At 43.8% G+C, this 13,538-nt stretch overlaps 1 protein-coding gene across 3 annotated transcripts in view; it reads left to right on the top strand.

Moving 5' to 3' along the window:
• The window catches only part of LOC137538135 (synaptotagmin-1-like), a 236,727-nt gene that overhangs the window by 83,980 nt on the left and 139,209 nt on the right, over positions 1 to 13,538 (top strand). For 2 of the 3 annotated variants that reach the window (XM_068260157.1, XM_068260156.1), the window contains exon 4: positions 5,767 to 5,821. The exons of the other annotated variant lie outside the window; for it this stretch is intronic. The gene's annotated coding sequence lies outside the window, so the exon portion shown is untranslated. The remainder of the gene's footprint in view (positions 1 to 5,766; positions 5,822 to 13,538) is intronic. 3 annotated transcript variants of the gene reach the window in all.

Genomic DNA, 13,538 nt, shown 5'->3' with positions numbered 1-13,538 from the left:
CTCCGGGGTCAAGTAGTGGATGCTACGTGTCACAATAACCCAAGGCGAGCAACCGACCAGCACCTGCGTAGCAGACCTGGGATACCAAACGGGAACAGTTAATTTCCCATAGGCTCTGTCGGTGGTTGCAAGAGTGCAACCGACCCTTGTGAGTAGGGCTGCTCAAATCCGATCCGGATGAAATTTGGATAGTAGCTATCCGGATATCTCCCAGTAAACCTTTGCGGGCTGGGCGGGGGGTTTAATCTTACCAGGATAGAAGAAGAAAGTAGATCCGGCACCAATCTGCTGCTTCAGTAGAATGTTTAATCCAACAGGTACAGTAAGGTTATCAAAGGAAGATACACAAAGGCGGCCTAACAGCCGTTTCGCAGGTCACCCCGCTTCGTCAGAGGCCAGTACAGTGGGGTACACAGAAAGTCTCCTTAAATACATTAGTTGATAAGTGCAATGACTCACCCCATTAGCGTCTAATTGGCATCAGAGCGCCGCACGCCGCCGCCAGGTCGGATCCGCCCGTTCCGGGTACGCCCCACTGTTCAGGCGGCCAATTAGGAAGGTGGTTTACAGCACCAATCCGAACCTGGTCACGTGCAGCCCCTACAACCAATGCCTACATCAGACGTCAGAAGGGTAATGAGCTGACGCTATGTCGCCATGGCAACCAAGTACGCTGGGCGCTTTTCCAAAACAGCGTATCTCGGTGCAAACAAATTTTACAGCCAAGGCTGCCAGTGCGACTAGATCTAAAACGAGGGTGCAGTCCCCCCCCAAAAAGATATAGTGAGAGGCATTTTAGATTATCGGTCTGTAATTCATCAGATCAATAAAAACAACACAAAAGGGAGTGGGTACATGAGGCAGAAATCAATAGACCCCCCGGAGACGCCCAACCTGGTACGTCACTTAGGCATTCCAGCCAATCAGGGTCATCTGCTTTCGCTATTTCACCTAACATGTAACCCCTCTCCCAAAAGTTCTGCCTCTCACATCCATAAATAATAAACAACATAAGTCATTGCAACATCAACAATCTTTAGCAATAATTTGCAGAGACAGAAACATCTACATAGAGTTAGAAAATAATAACGTAGCCATGACACACAAAAAATGCCCATACTTCATTGTATGGCATTTTGTGGTTGCTTCTGCTTACCACTAGGTGTCATACTAGGCGACGTACCACTCTGCAAGGAGACAACATTGTTACCCTAAAAGGGACAAAGACAGAAATACATGTAAATTAAAACCAGCATATAAACGATAAAAACATAACAAATACAGTGAGGCATTCTGCAGGATGAGATATTTCAAATACACAATTCAGCAAACAAACGTCAAGATCAAAATTCATCACAATCAATATTTTTCTAAGAAACAAAATAATTCGTTTCTTTCATTAAGCCCAAGGCGGCCACAAGCTTTTGTATATGAAATTAATTTGGCCTCCTCTTGTCTCAAAATTTTCTCCCAATCACCCCCTCTTCTTGGATATTCCACTACTTTCAGGCCAGTAAATCTTAAAGGAGAAGCTACATCATTATGATCTTCCAGGACATGTTTTATCATCCGGCCCGCCCCCTTGCCTGTCTTTAATGAATTCACATGCTCCTGGAATCTTGTACACATCTGCCTTGTAGTCATTCCAATATAATATCGATTGCAAGGACAGAGTATTGCATAAACCACGTGCATAGACCGACAATGGATAAAATCTTTAATTAGAATTGTTTCCCCACCGAGTATAATTCTTTTACCCGGCACAAATTGGGAACAGTGGTTACAATTACCACATTTAAAACATCCAGTCGGACGAGCACGTGTAAGCCAATCACTCTGTTTTTGTTCCCTACACTCACTTCTGGTCAGTACGTCCCCAATTGTTTGGGCTCTACGAAAAGAGATTAGGGGTTTTTTTGTCAGGACCTTCCCAGGTGTGCTGTTTTCTCTTAAATCCACCCAGTTCTTATGTATAGAGCTCTGTAATTTTTTAGCCATAGGGGAATATTCGAAAATCAGCGGTACTACTGTACCGGCTTGATCTTCATCTATTTCAACATTATTCCTTTTTCCTTTTCTTTTCAAGAGATCATTTCTAGAACGGGCATTGGCCTTTTTAAAGGCCTCCACCACAAGAGACAGTGGGTATCCCCGGGATAGAAGTCTAAGGCCCAGCTCATGGCTTTGTTCCATGAAATCCGAGTCCCTGCTGTTATTTCTCTTTAGGCGGATAAACTGGCTATAAGGGATGGAATTTTTTACATGATCAGGGTGGTAACTAGAATACAACAGGATGCTATTAGTAGCTGTAGGTTTCCTGTAACCTTTAGTCATCAGGGTACCTTTCTCAACTTCAATTGGGGTTCTGTACCTGCAATTGGGGTTAATCTGGGCCCTACAGCTGTCCAGGCTGGGAGATCTGACTGGAAAACCTTCCTGACGGAAACAGCAAAAGGTACGGAAGCAAGTAAGGCATTGGGAGTAAAAGTGGTGGAACAGAAGTTGAACCGCATATCTGAACGCGAAGTTAAACTGTTTTGGACAGTGGCTACGCTTAAACGGTATGAGGACAAGCAAATAGCTGCCAGAGGCTTTAGATTGTACAGTGAGGCAGCTGAATACCAGGATGATGTGGATTTCATGAAATTGTGGCAAACTCAACAACTTGACAACGCTCTGAGATTACAGAAAATTGTCCTTGATAGGACTGAAAAAGAATATAATAAAACTACAACTGAAATTGAAACAATCAAACAAGAATTGGCCCAACTGACGACTCCCCAACAACTCCAGGAGATTACCAAAAAGATTGATGCAAGGCTAGCACCTATTCAGGACAATATTAAGGAACGTAAATTGAGGAAATTCCGTAGAGATCAAGACGATTTTGAAAAGGGACGGATCTTTGACTGGGGACAACAAAATCAAAGAAGTCGTTTAAAAGGTAGAAAAAGACAGAAGTCCAATAGAGGGTACTGGACTACCGACTCAGGGTCCGAATCCACCTCAGAGGAACCTATAAAGAAGAAACCTACCAAACCTGCGTTGAAGCCTACTGGAAGTGATTCATCATGTGTAGGAGCCCCTTTAGGAGAAGGATCCGGAGGGGAGGCAGGAAACACAGAACCACAACAGGAGAAGAAAGTGAGGTGGAAGAGACACACCCGTGGCAGGGGTTATTACAGGAAGAAATAATAAATCTCCAGGTGGATGACCAACTGCAGGTAATCAACATATCAGGAATAACTTTACCCGAAGGCTGTTATAATCTACTGAGGAAGGGTCTGAACTTCGCTATAAGTACCCCCTTTGATGAGTTTAAATTTGAGGTTGACTGGTACTGTGCGGTGAGACGTTTGAACATTGCAATTCAACAAGACACCTGGAGGAAAGTGCCGGATAAATCTGAGGTGAGTCCGGGGGGGCTGGGGTTTACTCCTACTGAGCAGGACTTGAAAGCCCTGAGTGACTTGCAATCGCTATGGGAAGAGGGGAATACTACTAACAGGCCCGAAAGGGAGGATTCACTAGAGAAATCTAGAGTCCCCTTTAGAGCTTGCAAGTCAACCAGGGAGTTCCTCAGCACCCCCGGCTCTGAAGTGGAACGCTTTGACCTAAGAGTACAGGATGATATGAGTGCTCTACTATACCCCAAAACTGAAACAAATATCCCCCCTGACGAGATGATTGCCCTAAAATGGTTAAAGGGGAATCCAGAAATAATTCTAAAAAAAGCGGATAAAGGGGGGAATTTGGTGGTGATGTCTAGGTCGTACTATGTGTCTGAAGCTTTGAGACAACTGGAGGGGACAGATAATTTCTATGAGAAACTTAGGAGGGATCCTACTACCCACTATAAAAACCTACTCCAGACACTTTTGAGAAGAGGCGTTGCACAAGGGTGGTTATCTAAAAAACTGGGGGAGGACCTTTTACCTCCCTTCCCGAAAAAAACAGTCTGGTACTTTTTGCCAAAAGTGCACAAAAATATCGAAAAACCTCCAGGTCGTCCAATAGTGTCCGCCAGGGGTTCTCTTACTGAACCATTGTCAAAATTTTTGGAATATCAATTGAGACCATTTTTGGTCAAGATTTCTTCTTACCTGGCGGACACATTGGATGTCCTTATCAAACTCCCGAATCTAGACTGGCAGGATGATTATAGATTAGCCTCTGTGGATGTAGAGAGCCTTTATACTAGAATACCTCAAAGACTGGGGGCGGAAGTGGTGAAGGACTTCCTGATTAAGCGTGGAAAAGATGAGAATTGGGCACTGTTTATATGTGAATGTTTATACTTTATTTTATCACATAATGCCTTTCTTTTCCAGGATTATTGGTATCGACAGGCCTCTGGCGTGGCGATGGGGACATCGGTAGCCCCAACGTTTGCTAACATTTTTCTGGCTGGTTGGGAAGATAGTTGTATATTCCCAGATACAAATCCTTATCGCCACGCCATAAAAACCTGGCTAAGGTACATGGATGACGTGCTGCTGATCTGGCAGGGGGGTGAGGAGGAATTCAACAAGTTTATTGAATGGATGAATATTAACGATTTCAATATGCGCTTTACAGGTGTATGGGGTGGGGAAAAAATGGAGTTCCTGGACCTCACCATTGAAGTTGAGAAAGGTACCCTGATGACTAAAGGTTACAGGAAACCTACAGCTACTAATAGCATCCTGTTGTATTCTAGTTACCACCCTGATCATGTAAAAAATTCCATCCCTTATAGCCAGTTTATCCGCCTAAAGAGAAATAACAGCAGGGACTCGGATTTCATGGAACAAAGCCATGAGCTGGGCCTTAGACTTCTATCCCGGGGATACCCACTGTCTCTTGTGGTGGAGGCCTTTAAAAAGGCCAATGCCCGTTCTAGAAATGATCTCTTGAAAAGAAAAGGAAAAAGGAATAATGTTGAAATAGATGAAGATCAAGCCGGTACAGTAGTACCGCTGATTTTCGAATATTCCCCTATGGCTAAAAAATTACAGAGCTCTATACATAAGAACTGGGTGGATTTAAGAGAAAACAGCACACCTGGGAAGGTCCTGACAAAAAAAACCCTAATCTCTTTTCGTAGAGCCCAAACAATTGGGGACGTACTGACCAGAAGTGAGTGTAGGGAACAAAAACAGAGTGATTGGCTTACACGTGCTCGTCCGACTGGATGTTTTAAATGTGGTAATTGTAACCACTGTTCCCAATTTGTGCCGGGTAAAAGAATTATACTCGGTGGGGAAACAATTCTAATTAAAGATTTTATCCATTGTCGGTCTATGCACGTGGTTTATGCAATACTCTGTCCTTGCAATCGATATTATATTGGAATGACTACAAGGCAGATGTGTACAAGATTCCAGGAGCATGTGAATTCATTAAAGACAGGCAAGGGGGCGGGCCGGATGATAAAACATGTCCTGGAAGATCATAATGATGTAGCTTCTCCTTTAAGATTTACTGGCCTGAAAGTAGTGGAATATCCAAGAAGAGGGGGTGATTGGGAGAAAATTTTGAGACAAGAGGAGGCCAAATTAATTTCATATACAAAAGCTTGTGGCCGCCTTGGGCTTAATGAAAGAAACGAATTATTTTGTTTCTTAGAAAAATATTGATTGTGATGAATTTTGATCTTGACGTTTGTTTGCTGAATTGTGTATTTGAAATATCTCATCCTGCAGAATGCCTCACTGTATTTGTTATGTTTTTATCGTTTATATGCTGGTTTTAATTTACATGTATTTCTGTCTTTGTCCCTTTTAGGGTAACAATGTTGTCTCCTTGCAGAGTGGTACGTCGCCTAGTATGACACCTAGTGGTAAGCAGAAGCAACCACAAAATGCCATACAATGAAGTATGGGCATTTTTTGTGTGTCATGGCTACGTTATTATTTTCTAACTCTATGTAGATGTTTCTGTCTCTGCAAATTATTGCTAAAGATTGTTGATGTTGCAATGACTTATGTTGTTTATTATTTATGGATGTGAGAGGCAGAACTTTTGGGAGAGGGGTTACATGTTAGGTGAAATAGCGAAAGCAGATGACCCTGATTGGCTGGAATGCCTAAGTGACGTACCAGGTTGGGCGTCTCCGGGGGGTCTATTGATTTCTGCCTCATGTACCCACTCCCTTTTGTGTTGTTTTTATTGATCTGATGAATTACAGACCGATAATCTAAAATGCCTCTCACTATATCTTTTTGGGGGGGGACTGCACCCTCGTTTTAGATCTAGTCGCACTGGCAGCCTTGGCTGTAAAATTTGTTTGCACCGAGATACGCTGTTTTGGAAAAGCGCCCAGCGTACTTGGTTGCCATGGCGACATAGCGTCAGCTCATTACCCTTCTGACGTCTGATGTAGGCATTGGTTGCAGGGGCTGCACGTGACCAGGTTCGGATTGGTGCTGTAAACCACCTTCCTAATTGGCCGCCTGAACAGTGGGGCGTACCCGGAACGGGCGGATCCGACCTGGCGGCGGCGTGCGGCGCTCTGATGCCAATTAGACGCTAATGGGGTGAGTCATTGCACTTATCAACTAATGTATTTAAGGAGACTTTCTGTGTACCCCACTGTACTGGCCTCTGACGAAGCGGGGTGACCTGCGAAACGGCTGTTAGGCCGCCTTTGTGTATCTTCCTTTGATAACCTTACTGTACCTGTTGGATTAAACATTCTACTGAAGCAGCAGATTGGTGCCGGATCTACTTTCTTCTTCTATCCTGGTTACATATCTGAATTAATGCGAGCACAGTTTGCTCGGTACTTTAATCCAACTGCACAATTTCCAGCAGCATTGAGTGCCAGTCATCTTTGCATCCTCTGTTTGGGGTTTAATCTTACCTATCATGACGTCTTCTTCGTCCGTCCCTCGGCACTTCCCACGACGCGCTCCAATCTGGCGTCCGTGAACTCCTCCATGCTAACTTGTTATGCGACCATGCAGCCATGCGAGATTGAGTGCTAACAGGTCAGGAATGTGACACTGGCAAGAGATGCGGTGAATTAGCTTGGCACATATCGGGTCAGTAAAAGCACCAATAGATAAAAATGGCGCCCCATTCACTTACATTATGTAACGATATTTATCGTTTTAAAGTATTAAAAAATGGCGCCGACCTTTTTGAACGATATTTATCGTTTTAAGCCCTGCTTTGCTGCCGTTTGGAAAATGTCTGCCCGCCGACTTTAATGTTCAATAGCAAAGCCCCCTTAAACGCTAAAAACACCAAATTTGCAGGGAATGTTAAGAAAAAAATTGTGAATAAGAAGAGGAAAAAAGTTTGTTTTTTAAAAGACCTTATAGTTTTTGAGAAAATCGATTTTGAATATTCGCCTTCTGACCATGGGAAAATTAAACGCCCGCCGACTTTAGCGGTTAATAGCAATGCCCCTTTAAATGCCAGAAACCCCAAATGTGTAGGGAATGTTAAGAAGAACAGTGGGAACAAAAAGAATTTTTTTTTTCAAAAAGACCTTATAGTATTTGAGAAAATCGATTTTAAATGTTCAAAGAGGAAAAAGTATCTATTTAAATCGCATAATGACATTTCTGCGGGAAACCATTCCCACCGACTTTAGCAGTTAATAGCAAAGTCCCCTTAAATCCTAGCAACACCAAATTTGCAGGATCTCTTTATTCACCCTCACCCATGCTGGCACCCAATGCACCCATGGGTGCCAGCATAGGTGAGGGTGACAGGTGTGAGAGAGGCAGGGAGGGCAGCGGGAGCTAGCGGTAATGGGTCTGTATAGACGCACTCTCAGCTATACTAAGTATAGGTAAGCAAAAAGCATCTTTAAAATTTGGCTCCAAGGCTCCCCATTGGTTCCTCATCGACCAATGGGGATCCTCCTGATCCCCATTGGTCTGATAAGGAACCAATGGGGACCATTGGAGCTAAAATTTAAAATGCTTTTTGCTCTAAGCTATACTAAGTATAGCTAAGAGCAGTGCAGCGTGTGTGGCATCGGGGCGGCGGAGATCTTCAATCAACATGTAACATAAGGTCGCAAGATGGAGGATACTGTCGTGGGACCTAATTGGCGTGGGATTTTTTTCTTAAAGGTACAGGTAAGTATTTCTGGTTAATTTAGAACATTAAAGGACTTTTCTCATTGTTGTGTTTTAATTTCATTTAACCCTTTGTGGACATGGTACTTTGTACACCAATACTAATTTCTCCTGGGAGGGGGGGGGGGTGGGCATCTGGGGGTCCCCTACTTAAAGGGGACTCCCAGATGCCACCATGAACCCCCCCCCCCCAGGGAGTCGTCGCCCCCGCCACCACCTGGGGCAAGGGAGGCGGGGAAGAGCCCCTTGTCCATGAATTGGACAAGGGCTCCGGGGGGGAGGGGGGGCTTGGCCGCCCCCCCATACCATGGACCATGTGGGCTGGTATAGCTCAGGGTGCGAAGCCCCAGTCGGCCGGGGCTCTGCATTCTGGCTATCCCAGCCTGCATGGGGGACAAGGGGTTACAGAGGTTGGGGAGGGGGAACCCCACGTCGTTTTTCTTTTATAAATTTGCTATCAACTTTTTTTTTTTTAATGTTCTGAGTGTGGGAAATTAAAAAAAAAAAGACATGGGGTCCCCCCTCCCGAGCCTCTGTAACCCCTTGTCCCCATGCAGGCTGGGATAGCCAGAATGCGGAGCCCCGGCCGACTGGGGCTTTGCACCCTGAGCTATACCAGCCCGCATGGTCCATGGTATGGGGGGGCTCTGGGGGGGAGGGGCGGCCAATCCTCCCCCTCCCCCCCCCGGAGCCCTTGTCCAGTCCATGGACAAGGGGCTCTTCCCCACCTCTGGTGCCCCAGGAGGAGGTGGGGGCGACGACTCCCTGGGGGGGGGGGGTTCATGGTGGCATCTGGGAGTCCACTTTAAGGGACTTTCCACTCCCAGGAGAAATGAGTATAGGGGTACAAAGTACCCCTTACCCATTTCCACAAAGGGTTAAATGAAATAAAAACGCAACCACGAGAAAAGTATTTTAATCTTAATTAACCACAAATACCTGTACCTTTAAAAAAAAATTCCCATGCCAATATATCCTCGGAAATGATCCAACGAATAACAATATCCTCTTATCTTGCGATCTTCAATTACCTTGATTGAAGATCTCCCACGCCAATTAGCAATACTATACCTTACAATGCGTTCTGCGTAGGGACGCATAGCATCGGCTCCCGCTGTCCTGCCCGCCTCCTCACCTGTCACTCTCACCTAGCCTGGCACCTGGTGCACCCATGGGTGCACCGGGTGCCACCCTAGGTGAGGGTGAAAGGTGCAGGCAGGTGGGGAGAGACCGCGGGAGCTGGCGCTATACGTCCGCACAGGACGCATCCTAAGGTATAGTAACCGGCTCATCAACGAGCCGGTTGTTTTTGTATTGAATCAAATGAATCGACTCTGAACCGGTTCATTCGATTCAATCAAGATGTATCAGAATGTCGCAAGACGGAGGATACTGTCTTGGGACCTAATTGACGTGGGATTTTTTTTCTTAAAGGTACAGGTAAGTATTTCTGGTTAATTTAGAACATTAAAGGACTTTTCTCGTGGTTGCGTTTTTATTTCATTTAACCCTTTGTGGAAATGGGTAAGGGGTACTTTGTACCCCTATACTCATTTCTCCTGGGAGGGGAGTGGGCATCTGGGGGTCCCCTTCTTAAAGGGGACTCCCAGATGCCACCATGAACCCCCCCCCCGGGAGTCTTCGCCCCCACCTCCTCCTGGGGCACCGGAGGTGGGGAAGAGCCCCTTGTCCGTGGATTGGACAAGGGCTCCGGGGGGAGGGGAAGGCTTGGCCACCCCTCCCCCCCAGAGCCCCCCCCCCATACCATGGACCATGCGGGCTGGTATAGCTTGATGCGAAGCCCCAGTCGGACGGGGCTCCGCATTCTGGCTATCCCAGCCTGCATGGGAGACAAGGGGTTACAGAGGCTCGGGAGGGGGGACCCCATGTCATTTTTTTCAAAAAATTTCCTACACTCAGAACATAACACAAAAATTTAAATTTAAAAAAATAAATAACATTTTTCAATTTCTTTTTTCAATATTATTTCCCAGTATCTTTTCAACATATCCTGCAAATTTGGTGTTGCTAGGATTTAAGGGGACTTTGCTATTAACTGCTAAAGTCGGCGGGAATCGTTTCCGCAGAAATGTCATTACGCGATTTAAATAGATACATTTTCCTCTTTGAACATTTAAAATCGATTTTCTCAAAAACTATAAGGTCTTTTTGAAAAAAAAAATGTTCTCTTGTTCACAATTTTTGTCTTAACATTCCCTGCAAATTTGGTGTTTCTGGCATTTAAAGGAGCTTTGCTATTAACCGCTAAAGTCGGCGGGCGTTTAATTTTCCCACGGTCAGGAGAATATTTAAAATCGATTTTCTCAAAAACTAGAAGGTCTTTTTGAAAAAATTATTTTCTTTTGTTCACAATTTTTTTTCTTAACATTCCCTGCAAATTTGGTGTTTTTAGCGTTTAAGGGGGCTTTGCTATTAAATATTAAAGTCGGCGGGCAGATATTTTCCAATCGCCAGCAAAGCAGGGCTTAAAACGATAAATATCGTTCAGGCAGGACAAAAAAAAAGTTTTAAAAGGATACATTTCGTTCAAAAGGTCTGCACTATTTTAACCTTTAAAACGATAAATATCGTTTTAAACAAATATCGGGCAGAAGGGGGCGCCATTATTTAGCCGGCGCCATTTTTCACTGGACCCGGCACATATATGTACAGTTTTTGTACTTTGACCCAAAAAATAAAAAATATTTTACAAACGCTGTAGCAGAGGCCAGACAATGTCATGGCCTACGCATTTTACCCCAAAATTGTAAGTTTCTTTTAAAGAAAATTTTTGTTGCATCCCAGGTTAGTGTCACTGACAAGAGATGCTGTTACTTAGCTCTGCAAATATATGTACAGTTTTTGTAATTTGACAAAAAAAAGAAACAATATTTTGAAAACACTGTAGCAGAGGCCAGACAATGTCATGGCCTACACATTTTGCCCCAAAATTAGAAAGTTTTTCAAAAGAAAATTAATGTTTTGTTGCATTCCTGGTGAGTGTCACTGACAACAGAGGCATTGACTTGGCTCTGACACGTATTTACAGATTTTTATCATTTGACAAAACAAAGAAAAAATATTTTGTGGGCGCTGTAGCAGAGGGCAGACAATGTCCTGACACATACATTTTACCACCAATCAACACACAACAATTTTTCTTTTTTTCAAAGAGTAGCTGTCAGCCATACTATCTTAGAAAAAAAACCCACAAATATCAGTAGATAAATACTTGCTCTACTTACATAACATATGTATTGCACTGTCCTGCTTTGTCCACGTTTTGATTTTAGTGATTTTTCTATAGTAAAAAAAGAGAAAATCCTTGTGTATGCATTGCCCACCCTCCTCCCAGTCTTCAGGCACTTCCACCCAGCTCTACAATAGAAATGCATTGTCACAGCATGAGAAATATTATCCAAACAAAGAGGAGCACAGGTGTGCGAGGGGAAGACAGGAGGGAAAGTGGCTTTAGCCAATCAGGCTGTATTATCTGAGGGGAAAGTAAAGAAGCAAAAAAAAGACAACCCAGCATGCCCTGCAATTTCCTTTGTGTGGCAGATGTTACAGAAAAGAATCAGGGAAACTGGGGAATGTTTTATGGATACGAAAAGTAGGAGCGATTTTTTTTTTTTAACTTTTGGATTGCCTGGTTAGCATTGTTATTATTGTTTACCAGATAAAAAAGAGAGAATTTATTTTTGATTTTATGCCCGATAGTTACACTTTAAGAAAACCAATGTATGTTGCATCCCTGGTGAGTGTCACTGACGAGAGATGTTGATTTGGCTCTGCACACATATGTACAGTTTTTGTAATTTGACAAAAAAAAAATATGTAGCAGAGGCCAGACACTGTCATGCCTACACATTTTACCACAAAATTTAAAGTTTTTTTTTTTTTTTCTTTTAACAAAAATCAATGCTGTATCCCTGGTCAGTGACACTGACAAGAGATGCAGTGACTTAGCTTTGCAAATATATGTACAGGTTTTGTAATTTGACCAAAAAAAGAAGAAAAATTTGTGCAGGCACTGTAGCAGAGGCCAGACAATGTCATGGCACATACATTTTACAAAAATGTTTTTGTAAGACAATCATGTTTGTTGCATTCCTGGTGACTGACACTGACAAGAGATGCAGTGACTTGGCTCTGCACATGTATGTGCAGGTTTGCATGTACAAAACATTTTTGAATTTTGAAAAAAATAGTTTTTAGGCAGTCACTGTAGCAGAAGCCAGAACAATGTTGTCATGGCATATACATTTTACAAAAGAAAAAATTGTGTTGTTTGGAAAAAAAATATATGTTGCAGCTGCGGTGACACTGAGTGACAAGAGATGCGGTGACTGAAACTAATGTCCTCCTTTGCCGTATCTGTTTTGAATGCAAGTTGTGTAATTTGCCCATATTTTGAGCTCTGCACATCTATGCAGGTAGTTAATTCAGGTGCAGCTGTTGTCTGGAAGCGCTTCCAAAATCTCCTGCTGTACAAAGAAATGTAAGTATACTTATGGCTAGCTGCATCTATGTGCTTCAGTTTGCATTCAAATTTTTAGATTAGTGCATAATTTGCATCTGATTTGTATTCAATGTGTGTATTTAAGCCCCCAGTGGTTCTGCACACCTCTGTTGGTTTCTTTTCAATTGAAGCCTAGGAGTGCTGCCAATCGTTTGCTGTTACAGATGTATTGTTCCGGGGTGAGAGAAAAGGTGGGGCCAGTTTTATTTATCCCCAAATACTACTTTAAAGAGACTCTGTAACAAAAAAAAGTGCCCTTGGGGTGTAGTTATCTCAGGAGGGGGAAGCCTCTGGATCCTATCGAGACTTCCCCATCATCCTCTGTACCACGGTGGTCTCGCTCCGAAGCCACAGCCAACAATTTGTCAAGCTGTGGTCCTCCTGGCCAGTAGCACCTGCAGTATTTAACTTCCCCAGCTCCAGCGCAGGCACAGTTGGGGTTCTTGGCTCGGGATGAGGTGGAAATAGCCGATCTCAGTCGGGTCTGCTCTATTGCGCAGGCGCAAGTCTGCAAGTAGAGCGGACCCGACTGGGATCGGCTATTTCCGGCTGATCCCGAGCCGAGATCCGATACTGCACCTGTACTGGATCCAGAGAGGTAAATATTTACATGGCTGCCATTCAGAAGGGCCCAGTGAGACAACCGGGGACGCAGGAGGATGGGAGAAGCCTGATAGGATCCAGAGGCTTCCCCCTCCTGAGGTAAGTAGCCCCCAGGGGGCACTTTTTTATGTTACAGGTTTTCTGTAAACTAGCTAGCTGGCGTACAGTATCTGTATGCATCTGCAAAAATTCAATGCCAAGACTGAGCACTTTTTTCTCTTGCACTTCTGAATCTTTTGACTCAAAAGTTTTTACAGTAACAAGAGTTAGAAGATAGATGTACAGATTAACATTTACCACTGGCTACCTTACAAAATTTCAGTATTGGTATCATTTCT

The sequence above is a fragment of the Hyperolius riggenbachi genome, chromosome 11, assembly GCF_040937935.1.
Source record: "Hyperolius riggenbachi isolate aHypRig1 chromosome 11, aHypRig1.pri, whole genome shotgun sequence".
NCBI classification, from domain to species: Eukaryota; Metazoa; Chordata; class Amphibia; order Anura; family Hyperoliidae; genus Hyperolius; species Hyperolius riggenbachi.
The sequence above is the reverse complement of the archived record's forward strand: the minus strand, read 5'-3'. Positions and strand labels throughout refer to the sequence as shown.